The 14,923-nt window shown below is 42.0% G+C and overlaps 1 protein-coding gene across 1 annotated transcript in view; it reads right to left on the bottom strand.

The window, feature by feature from the left end:
- The window catches only part of LOC126187599 (cytochrome P450 9e2-like), an 84,191-nt gene that overhangs the window by 54,739 nt on the left and 14,529 nt on the right, over positions 1-14,923 (bottom strand). The gene's annotated exons all lie outside the window — the stretch shown is intronic.

The raw sequence follows: 14,923 nt of genomic DNA, 5'->3' as shown, positions 1-14,923 counted from the left end.
CGGAGAAAAATCGTACATGTCGTTATTTCGGTACAATTTATGGCGAGTGATTCGTATGTTTGAAAACTTGTATAATTAAAAAAATTACATATAGTACAATTATCGACAAATTTCTAGTGGGCACACGATACGTATCTATTAAATAAACGAGTACATTAGTTTTTGCGTATTTAATTATCAGGTTCTGTAGAACCATGCAACCCAAAGCAAAATTACGATACCATATGAGGTAATAGAGGGAAAACAACCAAAGTAAACAAGCCTTCGGCTAGAGGGAGAGAGACAATACAGATTAGTGCTACAGTGCAGATGGCATCCTTCAGCTTCCATGCAAGGTCTTGACCATGACACCTGCAAAAATCTTTGCATCTACCCTCAGTCAACAATTTAAAATGTTAGATTTCACTGATTGCTTCACTAGCTTGGGGTACTAATATTTCGCTTCTATGGGAGCTCCGTTTCAGAAACTGTAAGAATTGCGTTTTGTTAAACGTAAGCATTAACTTGTTCTCTGTAAGCCGTATAGTGAGTTGAACAAATACATCCAGAGTTGTTGAAGACTTGTAATGATTCTGTTTATTCATTTTTTTAGAGTTTAGAAATGTGACTATGAAATAGGAATGATGATTAATGGTTTAATGTACGTCAACAACCGGATCATTAGAGAGAAGCACGACGATGTCTTTTTTAAGAAAATCCTCTCATCGTTCACTTTAATAAAATTTAGGGAAAGCATTGGAAACCTAAGATATCCCTAGATGAAATTAAACATCACTTCTCTTAAACACGAGTCCCACCTAATAAGCCATGTTCCACATGTTCTGGTATTAAATCTTCAGAATTCAAACGTGTCTGTACTTTTGTAGACAGTCAGTGATAAGATTCGACTATGACATTGCTATCCTCATTTAAAGCGAAAATGAATTACAGGCTGTGCTGAATGGAATGAACAGTCTAATGAGTAAAATTTATGCACTGAGAATAAATCGAAGACAGAATAAAGTAAGGAGAAGTAGCAGCAATGGGAACAGTGCGTAACTAAACATCAAGGTTGGTGATCACAAAGTAGATGAAGTTAAGGAATTCTGCAGCCTAAGCAGTAGCAAAAATGGCATTCCTGCCCAAGAGAAGTCTGTTACGTTTGGAGTACAGCATTGTACGGTAGTGAAACATAGACTGTGGGAAAACAGGAACAGAAGAATTTCGAAGCATTTGAGATGTGGTGTTAGAGAAATAGTTTACTACAGATTTTTTTTAAATCCCTTCAAGTAAGAATTTATTGTAATCAGTAACATCATCAGTCAGCTTAATTCATTCTGTAAACTAACCAACTACGGTGACAAACGCTCAAGAAAAGCTATTGATTATATATTTATATAAAGGACAAAACTACGACCTCTCAGACCATGATATTCATTTTTTACATTAAAAATTAGAAAAGATAAAAATCGGTTTCTTAACCATCTAATTACAAATCATATATTGTCAAAATCGCAGTATGGATTTCTAAAGGTTTCCTATATTGACAAAATTTATAGCAAGTATTGTATGCACTTAGTTCGTTAATTAATACACTACACGTTATTGGTATAGTTTGTGATCAGTCAAAGCCATATGTGTAAACCACAACATCCTTTTAAGTAAATTAGTATATAATGGTGTTACAGGAAATTCTGCAAAACGTTTCAGATCGTATCAGTCTGACGGGAAACAAAGAGTATCAACGGGGAAGAGTCTTACGTTAGTAATCAACGAGGAGCTAATTACATATAATGTCCCACAAACTTCCATCTTATTGCTCTTACCTTTTCTTGTTTCTATTAATAACATATCAGTGACTATTACCAGGTGCCAAGTCTGTTCTGTTTGCAGATGATACAGACATTGCAATAGCTATGAAATCAAAAATAGTTTTAGAAAGATTCGTTGACGGAATTACTAAAAGCAGTGTTGAAATTGCAAGAGGTGCCCCCCAGAACAAGACCAAAATATGATAAGAAGGAGATAAACGAAGCTAACAGTGTTAAATTCTTGGGTTTACAGCTTAGTCGTAAATTCAATTCGGGAGGATCATATCAAAGAAACAACTCTTCATGTGGATTGCAGATGTGGTCAAACAAAGGTAACATAAAAATAAAAACGCTAGCATACTTCGCTTACTTTCATTCTTATTTATCTTATGTGACAATTTTTTGGAGAAACTCAACACGCCACGCTTAATTTTTCCCAATCCAAAAGCGTTTAGTACGAATTACTTGTAGTGCGAACTCAAGAACTTTCTGTGAAATTTTGTACAAGAAACTTTTGATACTTATTATTCCGGTGTGAAATTTGTTAAAAACAATATGGCTCTTTTTCAAACGAACAGATTATTTCATGAAATCTATACTAGAAATAAGAATAATTTTCTCAAAGATTTAAAGTCTCTTACTTTGGTCCAGAATGATGTCCATTATTCGAGGACACACACTTTCAGTAACTTGCCAATACCCATAAAAAGTTTGATTAGTAATAAAGATCAGTTTAAGAGGAGCCTAAATGGTTTTTTTGATGGCCAACTCCTTCCATTCTGTTCACGAATTCGTTAGTGTGACCAACTGGTGTGTGCATGTTATTAATAATGTCAAGTAATGTGACTTTCGCACATTTTCAGTATAGAGACGTGATCATGTAAATATGTGTTGTAAACTGATTTCCCCTTCCACAAATGCGTAGCTACAGCAGCCAAATAATTACCTTATGCACCTCAGTGTACTGTATATTTACATGTTTTGTTACAAGTTTCTCATTACCTTTTAAATGAAAATGCGTTTAAAATTTTTTGACTTACTTCACATCAGTCAGGACCACTTTTCTTGGAATGTGTGGAAGGACATTAGTATACCGTCCTATTTTTTAAATATGTATTAAACCTTTTTCTTATTTTTAACATCTCCTCTTTCTGAGTCTGTGGAACAAAACGTGCTTCTAGTCTAATGTAATTAAAGACTGTTTAATTTACCGGCAGGGTTGTGGCCACTTCTTTCGGGAAGCAGAAGCTATTTTCTTACGGATTACCTCGAAAAAGGTAGAACAATAACTGGAAAATATTACGCCTGGATTTATGAAACGCGTCTCTTATTTATCAGGTTTAGCACTCTCTAACGCCTAAGTAAATTTGGAACTGGAAATCATCATCAGTTTGATGAAGCTGTTATAACAGCTGCAGATGACTGTTCACAAACTTTCCAGACTCGTACAACTGTGATGGAATCTATTCACTTGAAAAATGTTAAGAGTATCTGCATTGGCAGAAGATCATTCGAAATGGAACACACTCTTCTGATACTTAGGCAAGTACAGGTTGTAGGCAGCAGCGATTGTTGATTGTTTGTGAACAATTATATCAGTACGGTGACTTGCTGCGCATCACAAAGGTACGAGGAACAAGTCCTTTGGCACGTGGTTAAAGTTGACTCTCCTTATTCAACAACGTTCGCAGCTATTAAGCACAATTTCTTTTTTCGTTCCTTCTTGGCTCTAAGACTGATTCAAATTTTTGGACACACGGCATCATAATTATATTGTCAGAGTTTGCAATGAAACGTGGCCGAATAACTAGTCTACATCTACATCTACATCTACATCCATACTCCGCAAGCCACCTGACGGTGTGTGGCGGAGGGTACCCTGAGTACCTCTATCGGTTCTCCCTTCTATTTCAGTCTCGTATTGTTCGTGGAAAGAAGGATTGTCGGTATGCTTCTGTGTGGGCTCTAATCTCTCTGATTTTATCCTCATGGTCTCTTCGCGAGATATACGTAGGAGGGAGCAATATACTGCTTGACTCTTCGGTGAAGGATTGTTCTCGAAACTTTAACAAAAGCCCGTACCGAGCTACTGAGCGTCTTTCCTGCAGAGTCTTCCACTGGAGTTTATCTATCACCTCCGTAATGCTTTCGCGATTACTGTTCCTTCAATAAGCTCACAGACAACTCCATATTTTCCAGGGGTAAACAATACCCGTTGTCATAGCAATATCAAATCCGCTGTAGACTATCAGAGAGACTGTAGGGAAACATTGTCACAGTAGAAACGTATATAACTCTTGGCCTGGCCAATACACCGAGAGTTTTATTGAAGAGGTTCCGAGCAGGTGGTCAAACTGGGCATCTTATATTCGAATTAGCGCTACGATTTTCTCTTACTGAAAGCTGTTTTCGAAACGTTGTTATGCATCCGACATTCCAGACTGAGTTATAAAATTTATAAGCCTGTTAGCTTTTTACTTGCCACTTCCTGTTACAGTTACGACTTCATCCATCTTCCGACTTTCTGGAAACGTAGAATGGCAATACACTTGTTAAAAAAACTCGGCGGCGATCTCTTCCGTTCCTAGCATTCTGTCCTCTGTAACTTTCTTGTTTATCAGTATACGCCGAATCGCTGTTATTTAGAGTTCAGAGAAATTATACGTAGCTATATCACCGAAATATTATTTTAGGTGCCTTCTTATGATGTTAATGCAGTCATCTGTCTGAAGCCTAATAAGAAATGAAACAAGATAATGTATTTAAGATTCGCACGACCGTACGAGAAGCAAATTCGCTTTTTTACTATATGAAACTGCGTCAAGGCTATAACGGCAGATTACTGCTTATGTAATTCTTCTGGGTTTTTGCTTCTCCAGCAATAATAATTTGACAGAGTCCTGTTGTGAGTGAACTTTGGCTTTTGCGAAGACGAAGTACAGTCAGTCCTACATTCGGATCGTCAGTCTGAAGCACGACAGTGAATGGCTGCCACCTGTCTATTTTATCAGTATTAATATCGTCGTTGTCCCTAATATTCGGCCTTAATCAGTTCCTCTTTTCTTTATTAAAAACGAAAGTGGTGCAAAATTAGCATGTATTTCAAAATATTGTTTTTGCATACCAATAAATTACAATTCATAAAGTGTGTGGGACTTACGTCACACAGCTGTTCTACAAATATCTAATCAATAGGTTACTTAAGGAAGCGAAAAATAATTCGACAAACACTATCAAACACGCCGGAGCTAATAGGTAAATGTCGGTGCTGTGACGGAAATTTTTCCCGTTTTAACTGCGTTGTATATAATTTTCGTAATCCAAGACTTTATGTAGGTTCAAATGTCTTTTTATACAAATAATATATGTATATAGGTATTTTTGTTGTATTACATGTACGATAAAATGTAAAATTCTGTGTAAATATCATGTATAAGTAGAAAATGCTATGGACCACTAGAATAAAGTTCGGAGAGAGAGGTGCGAGTTGGTCGTTACCGCATTCGGAGCAGTTCACATTCGGAAATTTCAGAACGGATGAGCTTATTTTTCAAGTCAAATTTCTTCAGCAGCCAACAGCGTGAGACTAGATGGAGGCAAGATTTGAAAAAGCTTAGAGACTCAAACAGTTCAATGGAAATCATTGCAAGATCAATGAAGAATCTTCCAGAGATACTAGCTTTGTAAATAAAAACCGCCTTTTCTTTCTGCAATGTATTTTATTTTCTCCAGGCGCATTTCGCCTTTCACTTTAAGGCGTCTTCCGTGTAACGTAGAATGATGCGGTTTTGATATACGATATTTGTAGATTGTAAAACAGTTCACATCTTTTATTTTACGCAAATAAGTGCTTACTTACAGTTATTCGCGCCTGTGGCTCGCAACTGCGTCTCTTATCAGCAGGTCACTTTCTGGAAGTCACACTATAACTTCACTTACGAAACAAAGGTGCGTTCTCATGTTACGAACTTTTTTCTTCACAATTTTCATATTTTTTTACGCTAATTGCCGTGGAGCACTACTAATCTTCCGTCACTAGTTGTAGGCATTGATAATGGTGTCATTGTAATGAGTCGTTAAATTTAAGAACAACACATAGAGTTTCGAAATTTCGTCGGAGGAGAGAACCTGACGAGGAAAGATACAGAAAATGGAGGACATAAGAACCGAAGATTTTAACAATTAGAGAGATGCTGAAGATGGTGGAAGAATCGAAAAATCCAAGACATCAGATGGGCAAGAATTGTGCGAGTTTCATCAAAGAAACGAGAATGAATTGCACATAGCAGCGACTTTGTACTGAGATGATAGCAGCTATTATTTTGACTAAGACAAGCGGATAAACAGTTACGGCGCATGTGCAGACGGTACAGCAGTAACTGTTCAGCGAACTTTATGCCACTGAAACTAGTCTTGGAACAGTGCAATGTTTGTTAAAATGATGTACTGTGAAGGCCATAGCACACGTTGATCCTAAAATGTAAACTATAAATAAGGTGACGCCACGACATTCAAATAAATTAATGTTATCCAACCTAAGCAAATTCTAAATCTTTCTGTAATGTTGTATCTGTTTATCTACCAGTGACGGAGCGTGTGTAAACTCTGGTTCGAGTTGCAGGCGTAGACGTGAGACGTGGCCAGGGATAAGTTCCTTGTAGGCAAGGCTCATTCTGATTTATTTTGGCGAAACAGCAGACAGTTGTAGGGACATCAATTCAAGTGTTGTTCGTTGACAGTTAGTGATAGAGCAGTATTCCAGTGTTGTTTATCAATCAGTACAACATTTATTTGTAATTAAGCAGCTTTGGAAATAATGTCCATTATTGGATTTGATCCTCTTGTATCTCGCAGGTGACACCCAATAATGGCGATAAAATAGATGAATGTCATAAAAATGTCTCGGCCAACAAACATGTAAGGTATGCCCTGCCGTGCACCTTTAATAACCATTCGGATTTTATGACAGGCATATCTTAAACACTTCGCACACAGCACCAGGTACAGTTCAGAGGCAATGTGTGCTCAGATGTGGTAGTAAACAGTTTAATCGGAAATGTCTTTTCTTCTGATTGGCTCACAGGTTAATCTTGTATTTTTTACGTAAAATTCCCAGAAGGAGTAATGAGGACTTTGTGCTTGTCGTGCGACATACATACTTTGTACACTGCGGCGCACTGCCACATTAAGTAAAGTAACAAAAAGTACTTCTTTTTTCGTCGTCAGCCTTATGGTTCGTGTGATGTGGTCCGCCATGCCTTCTCCTCTTCTGGCAATCTTATTATCTCAGTTGAGCAGTTACAGCCAAATCCTCAGTTATTTGTGGGCTATATTCCGATCTACAGTTTCTTTCCCATCTACGAGTCCTTCTAGTAGTATAAACATCATTCCCTGATGTCTTACCAACACCTATCATCCTGTCTCTATTTCTAATCAGTGTTTTCCACATATTTCTTTCCTCGCCTATTCTGCGGAGAATTTCCTCATTTGTTGCGAGTCGACCTAATTTTCAGTATATTTATGTAACGTCACGTAGCTCAAACACTTCGATTCTCTTCTTTTCTGGTTCTCGCAACGTCCATGATTCAATTCGAAACGCTGTATAAGCCCTCCTCCGTAATTTTAGAAAGATCTAATGTTGGGTGAGAGATTTAACTTCAGCCACGAACGCACAGAACAACTAAGCTGTAGCCCAACTTTCAGTCCGGAACCGCGCTGCTGCTACGGTCGCAGATTCGAATCCTGCCTCAGTCATAAATGTGTGTGATGTCCATAGCTTAGTTATGTTTAAGTACTTCTAAGACAAGAGGACTGATGACCTGAGATATTAAGTCCCATAGAGCTTAGAGCCATTTTTTGTAGTCCAACTGTACTTGGCGTAACTGTACTTGGCTTAGAAGTAGCAATAAGGGCTGTTCAGGTTTATCTGAAATAAAAATGACTTCCTTTAACTTGATTTATTTAGCTTCAGACAAAAGAGAAAGCTCCTAACTGCATCACAGTCATTCCTTTGACGATATTGACATATTTTAAAGTTCGTGTGTTCCAAAAATGGCCACGGACGATTCAGCGTTGCTGTTCCCACTAAATATTTCCCGCAACGCGCCACTGTACACTTAATAATATTCAATTTAGCGTAATTCCGCCTCACAGCTCTTTTATTATGAGTTCAATCAAGCGCGGACCGAGTCTCCCTCTCTACTGCTCTTGCGCCCACGCTACTAACTGGCATTGTTGACACAGAAGAGGTATATAATCAACAGAAAGAGGCGTTAACAGCTCTCTGGGTAGCGGCAACAAGCAACACTGCCTTATTTCGTAACGCCAAGACATTGAACATATTAGTCATATGTGGATGGAAGAGAAGCTTCCAAAGTGTAACGTAAAAGTATTTTCTGAGTCATAAATTGTCGTCTCCGGCCCACTCGTCTAATATAGGGTGCCTATGAAGCTGTTTTCTCGGATAGTTGGACAACAATTCAAGCAAATCATGTTAATGGAGTTTACTACAGTAAATTGAATTGACAATACGTAACTTAAGCGGAGCTACAATGCGGTGCCGGAAGCAAATGGCGGCATGCAAATAATCAGTGTCCTTCCACATATACAGTTTGCACACAGGCAAGTAACAGGGTCCACAAGTCACGGCTCGCCTCCCAGTGAGCCGCTTGTCGTGCTTCCTGTGGAGGCCGCTCCCCTCGTGGTGAAATGCCAGCCAGCCGGCGTGCTTTTGGCTGACGTCGCCCCACAGCCTCCTCTAGGCTGTTACGGTCCAGGCCGACGTGCCGGAACATTAATCATGACCGGTGCATGTTCGAAAAGGCAAAACGGATGTTAAGAAATCGTCAAACTTTATACCTTTATCTACTGAGACAGTCGGGACGAGACCAAGTTTATTTACTGGGTTTGATCCCGGTATGGCCGAGCGGTTCTAGCCGCTACTGTCTGGATCCGCGCGACCGCTGCGGTCGCTGGTTCGAATCCTGCCTCGGGCATGGATGTGTGTGATGTCCTTAGGTTAGTTACGTTTAAGTAGTTCTAAGTTCTAGGGGAATGATGACCTAAGATGTTAAGTCCCATAGTGCTCAGAGCCATTTTTCATTTTGATCCCGTAACAGTGTCCTCTGACTTTAGACAGGAATGTCATTACTGCAGTCTGATAACGTTCCAGTTAAAACATTACATCACTTGCAGGTTACATCATTTGTGCAAAACTAAATCATTGGAACATCCGATGATTATACACGAAGTTAATACTGTTTAAATGAAAATAATGGGTCTTTCTTGTACGTTGGCGTGTGATCATTGCTTGTGCAGCCCTCTCGCAGTGTCCGGAGCAAGTATGGTGGGTCTGACACACCGGTCAGAAACGTAGTCTCACCAACATTTCAGTGTCGAACAACTGTAGGCAGTAGCGGTTCGTGAGTATACATTCTGGGTGTTCGCGAATTTTTAGATTCAGATAAATATGAGAGTGTGAAATTAATTGCATCTGCTGTATAACAGTCATGCTTTTCCAGGACAAAGTCATAGCTAAACATGAGCAAACTTTTTATACCGGGTGTTACATGAAAATACGAAAGCATTTTGTCATTATTTTGTAAAGGAAAAACTAATTTTTGTTTATTTTCTTTTTGCGTGGATACGAGTGCAACAAAAGGCTTTTTGTATGAAAACGAGGAGCAGAGAATTAAAACAACCTACACTCCTGGAAATGGAAAAAAGAACACATTGACACCGGTGTGTCAGACCCACCATACTTGCTCCGGACACTGCGAGAGGGCTGCACAAGCAATGATCACACGCACGGCACAGAGGACACACCAGGAACCGCGGTGTTGGCCGTCGAATGGCGCTAGCTGCGCAGCATTTGTGCACCGCCGCCGTCAGTGTCAGCCAGTTTGCCGTGGCATACGGAGCTCCATCACAGTCTTTAACACTGGTAGCATGCCGCGACAGCCGTATGTGCAGTTGACGGACTTTGAGCGAGGGCGTATAGTGGGCATGCGGGAGGCCGGGTGGACGTACCGCCGAATTGCTCAGGTCTCCACAGTACTTCGATGTTGTCGCCAGTGGACGGCGGAAGGTGCACGTGCCCGTCGACCTGGGACCGGACCGCAGCGACGCACGGATGCACGCCAAGACCGTAGGATCCTACGCAGTGCCGTAGGGGACCGCACCGCCACTTCCCAGCAAATTAGGGACACTGTTGCTCCTGGGGTATCGACGAGGACCATTCGCAACCGTCTCCATGAAGCTGGGCTACGGTCCCGCACACCGTTAGGCCGTCTTCCGCTCACGCCCCAACATCGTGAAGCCCGCCTCCAGTGGTGTCGCGACAGGCGTGAATAGAGGGACGAATGGAGACGTGTCGTCTTCAGCGATGAGAGTCGCTTCTGCCTTGGTGCCAATGATGGTCGTATGCGTGTTTGGCGCCATGCAGGTGAGCGCCACAATCAGGACTGCATACGACCGAGACACACAGGGCCAACACCCGGCATCATGGTGTGGGGAGCGATCTCCTACACTGGCCGTACACCACTGGTGATCGTCGAGGGGACACTGAATAGTGCACGGTACATCCAAACCGTCATCGAACCCATCGTTCTACCATTCCTAGACCGGCAAGGGAACTTGCTGTTCCAACAGGACAATGCACGTCCGCATGTATCCCGTGCCACCCAACGTGCTCTAGAAGGTGTAAGTCAACTACCCTGGCCAGCAAGATCTCCGGATCTGTCCCCCATTGAGCATGTTTGGGACTGGATGAAGCGTCGTCTCACGCGGTCTGCACGTCCAGCACGAACGCTGGTCCAACTGAGGCGCCAGGTGGAAATGGCATGGCAAGCCGTTCCACAGGACTACATCCAGCATCTCTACGATCGTCTCCATGGGAGAATAGCAGCCTGCATTGCTGCGAAAGGTGGATATACACTGTACTAGTGCCGACATTGTGCATGCTCTGTTGCCTGTGTCTATGTGCCTGTGGTTCTGTCAGTGTGATCATGTGATGTATCTGACCCCAGGAATGTGTCAATAAAGTTTCCCCTTCCTGGGACAATGAATTCACGGTGTTCTTATTTCAATTTCCAGGAGTGTATTTATCCACCAGCGGGAGAGATTGACTATGCAGAGAAGATAAGAAATTTGCGCAACACCTTGCACGATTATGCTTAGTAGCGTCTCTCTTGGCGTATTTAGCTTTCTTTCCTTTTTCCACACCGTTTCCCTAATAGAACATTTATTAATCGAAAGGACCCAAAAACCATACCAAACTTAGACTCATCAGTATAGTGTAAATTATTACGAAAAATTGAATCATTTGCGTCGTAATACTTTCCTGCAAATTGACAGGAATTTATCGAAACGCGATTTCAGGTGTAAGATTTATCTGCATAAAAAATGTTTATACTGGTTTTTATTAATTTTTTGGCAGTTGCTAGCACGATCAAAATGGCTGACCACAAATTACCCATTGTTGATCGTAGTGCAAAACGTGCTATCGGCCAAGATGGTGACGATTTGCACCAACAGATAAATCAAAACAAAGCGCCAACCGAGCAGCTAGCAGAAAGCTGACATACTCGTAAATCAGAGATAGGTACCACAGAGCTAACGAATGAGAGCACAGATACACCGACAGATTATGACGACTATCGATGAGACTATTTCACAAATCCACAAATATCAATAATTTTTGCACCGGAATGTTCTGTAGCTGTATATATACCGTATGTGTTCTGGCCGGGGGCAGTTCGCACCGCGCTCTTGTACGTGCAAGTGCTGAATAAACCTTAGTTAAGTGAAGTTAGTGTTCGTCACTCATCTAATTACACCTCCTTCTGCGTGACGTTATTCTGGTGGAGGCGCCGGGCACTGGAACTTGTGGCGGCGCACATTACCGACTGCACAGTGGCTCCCATCAGGCCGCGACAGAGCCGCCGTTTCTACGTGGAGAGAAACCCGAGTTCGAGGCATATTCAGCAGATCGCAATCTATCGGAGACAGAAGAAGAAGAGGACGTTACGACGACAGCAGCTGTATACCACCACATGAGACATCCTTCCGGGTTCTCTGGTGATGATGGCCAAGATCCAAACAAGTGGCTGAAGGTTTATGAGCGCATAGCCAAATTTAACAAATGGGATGACACCGTGTGTTTGGCTAACGAATTTTTCTACTTGGATGGCACTGCCAAGCAAAGGTATGAGAACAACGAGGAGAAGTTCACAAGCTGGGAAGTATTCCAGGCGGAACTGCGCAAGTATTTCGGCGACACACAACGACAGAAGTGCAAGGCTGAAGATAAATTAAAGTGCCGGGCACAGCGTTCAGGAGAAACTACGGCATCCTACATTCAAGACGTCTTGGAGCTGTGTAAAATAGTGGATCCTAGGATGAAGGAGGAAGGTAAGGTTGCACGTCTCATGAAGGGCGTTGCTGAGGACACGTATCAAACCCTACTCATGAAGGAGGTTTCGACAGCACACGACTTCATAAAATGGAGCCAGTAAATCGAGACACGCAAGAAGTTTGAACGGCTTCCAAACGTTGTATCGATGTCTGTGATGCAGGAAGGAACTGATTCCACAAGTGTTCTTTGTCAGATGGTGAGAGAGAAAGTTCAGAAGGCACATGGATTGCACGACGAGCAAAAAACCGAGACGCTTCAAGAGGTCATAAGGGAGGAAGTGGAACAGACATTGAACCCAATCTCTCGTCCTTCATTTCCCTTTAAAACGGCGAAAAAGTCGAGTCCCAGGTGAAGTTACGTTCCTACAATGCCGCATGAGGAACCTGTTTGGGCACCAAGGAAGACTGACGTCTGGAGGACCCAGGATAACCAACCAGTATGTTTCCACTGTGGGCGACCGGGACGCTCCCCAACACGCCCATAAAGGTCTCCATCGCCGTTTAGAAGCTCCTGCCGATCACCTACCTAGCCGCCGCAACCTGGAAAACTAAAACGTGCGACCTTCCTTGGAGGTGAGGCAGCTGAAGAGAAAAATCCTCCGCCGTCGATCACTACAAAAATGATAGGAAACTACGTCGATATCCTCATGGATGGCGGACCAGCCCAAGCTCTTGTGGACTCTGGAGCATCATATTCAGTCATTTCGGAGAAGTACCGTCACCAGTTGCAGAAAACCGTATCGTCGACAGCAAAACGTCTCTGCTGAAGGTGGCTAATGGGAAATATGTAATACCTACAGGAAGGTGTGTCATTCGTATGGGTATAAGTGGCCATACACAAGAATCATAAAAGAAGGTTGTATACCTGGAAGAATCCTGGAGATACTAAAAGGTATCAGATAGATTATATAATGGTAAGACAGAGATTTAGGAACCAGGTTTTGCGTCCGCCGCTTGTGGTCTCGCGGTAGCGTTCTCGCTTCCCGAGCACGGGGTCCCGGGTTCGATTCCCGGCGGGGTCAGGGATTTTCACCTGCCTCGAGATGACTGGGTGTTTGTGTTGTCCTCATCATTTCATCATCATCCAGTAAAGTGGCGAAATCGGACTGAGCAAAGATTGGGTATTTGTACGGGCGCTGATAACCACGCAGTTGAGCGCCCCACAAACCAAACATCATCATCAACCAGGTTTTAAATTGTAAGACATTTCCTGGGGCAGATGTGGATTCTGACCACAATCTATTGATTATGAAGTGCAGATTGAAACTAAAGAAACTGCAAAAAGGTGGGAATTTAAGGAGATGGGACCTGGATAAACTGAAAGAATCAGAGGTTGTAGAGTGTTTCAGGGAGAGCATAAGGGAACAATTGACACGAATGGGGGAAAGAAATACAGTAGAAGAAGAATGGGTAGCTCTGAGGGATGAAGTAGTGAAGGCAGCAGAGGATCAAGTAGGTAAAAAGACGAGGGCTAATAGAAATCCTTGGGTAACAGAAGAAATATTGAATTTAATTGATGAAAGGAGAAAATATAAAAATGCAGTAAATGAAGCAGGCAAAAAGGAATACAAACGTCTCAAAAATGATATCGACAGGAAGTGCAAGATGGCTAAGCAGGGATGGCTAGAGGACAAATGTAAGGATGTAGAGGCTTGTCTCACTAGGGGTAAGATAGATACTGCCTACAGGAAAATTAAAGAGACCTTTGGAGAGAAGAGAACCACTTGTATGAATATCAAGAGCTCAGATGGCAACCCAGTTCTAAGCAAAGAAGGGAAGGCAGAAAGGTGGAAGGAGTATATAGAGAGTTTATACAAAGGCGATGTACTTGAGGACAATATTATGGAAATGGAAGACGATGTAGATGAAGACGAGATGGGAGATAAGATACTGCGTGAAGAGATGACAGAGCACTGAAAGACCTGAGTCGAAACAAGGCCCCGGGAGTAGACAACATTCCATTTGAACTACTGATGGCCTCGGGAGAGCCAGTCATGACAAAACTCTACCATCTGGTGAGCACGATGTATGAGACAGGCGAAATACGCTCAGACTTCAAGAAGAATATAATAATTCCAATCCCAAAGAAAGCAGGTGTTGACAGATGTGAAAATTACCGAACTATCAGTTTAATAAGTCACAGCTGCAAAATACTAACGCGAATTCTTTACAGACGAATGGAAAAACTGGTAGAAGCCGACCTCGGGGAAGATCAGTTTGGATTCCGTAGAAATGTTGGAACACGTGAGGCAATACTGACCTTACGACTTATCTTAGAACAAAGATTAAGAAAAGGCAAACCTACGTTTCTAGCATTTGTAGACTTAGAGAAAGCTTTTGACAATGTTGACTGGAATACTCTCTTTCAAATTCTGAAGGTGGCAGGGGTAAAATACAGGGAGCGAAAGGCTATTTACAGTTTGTACAGAAACCAGATGGCAGTTATAAGAGTCGAGGGGCATGAAAGGGAAGCAGTGGTTGGGAAAGGAGTAAGACAGGCTTGTAGCCTCTCCCCGATGTTATTCAATCTGTATATTGAGCAAGCAGTAAAGGAAACAAAAGAAAAATTCGGAGTAGGTATTAAAATCCATGGAGAAGAAGTAAAAACGTTGAGGTTCGCCGATGACATTGTAATTCTGTCAGAGACAGCAAAGGACTTGGAAGAGCAGTTGAACGGAATGGACAGTGTCTTGAATGGAGGATATAAGATGAACATCAAC

The sequence above is a fragment of the Schistocerca cancellata genome, chromosome 5 (genome assembly GCF_023864275.1).
Source record: "Schistocerca cancellata isolate TAMUIC-IGC-003103 chromosome 5, iqSchCanc2.1, whole genome shotgun sequence".
In the NCBI taxonomy this organism is placed as follows: Eukaryota; Metazoa; Arthropoda; class Insecta; order Orthoptera; family Acrididae; genus Schistocerca; species Schistocerca cancellata.
Note: the sequence above shows the minus strand (reverse complement) of the source record. Positions and strands in the feature narration are given on the sequence as shown.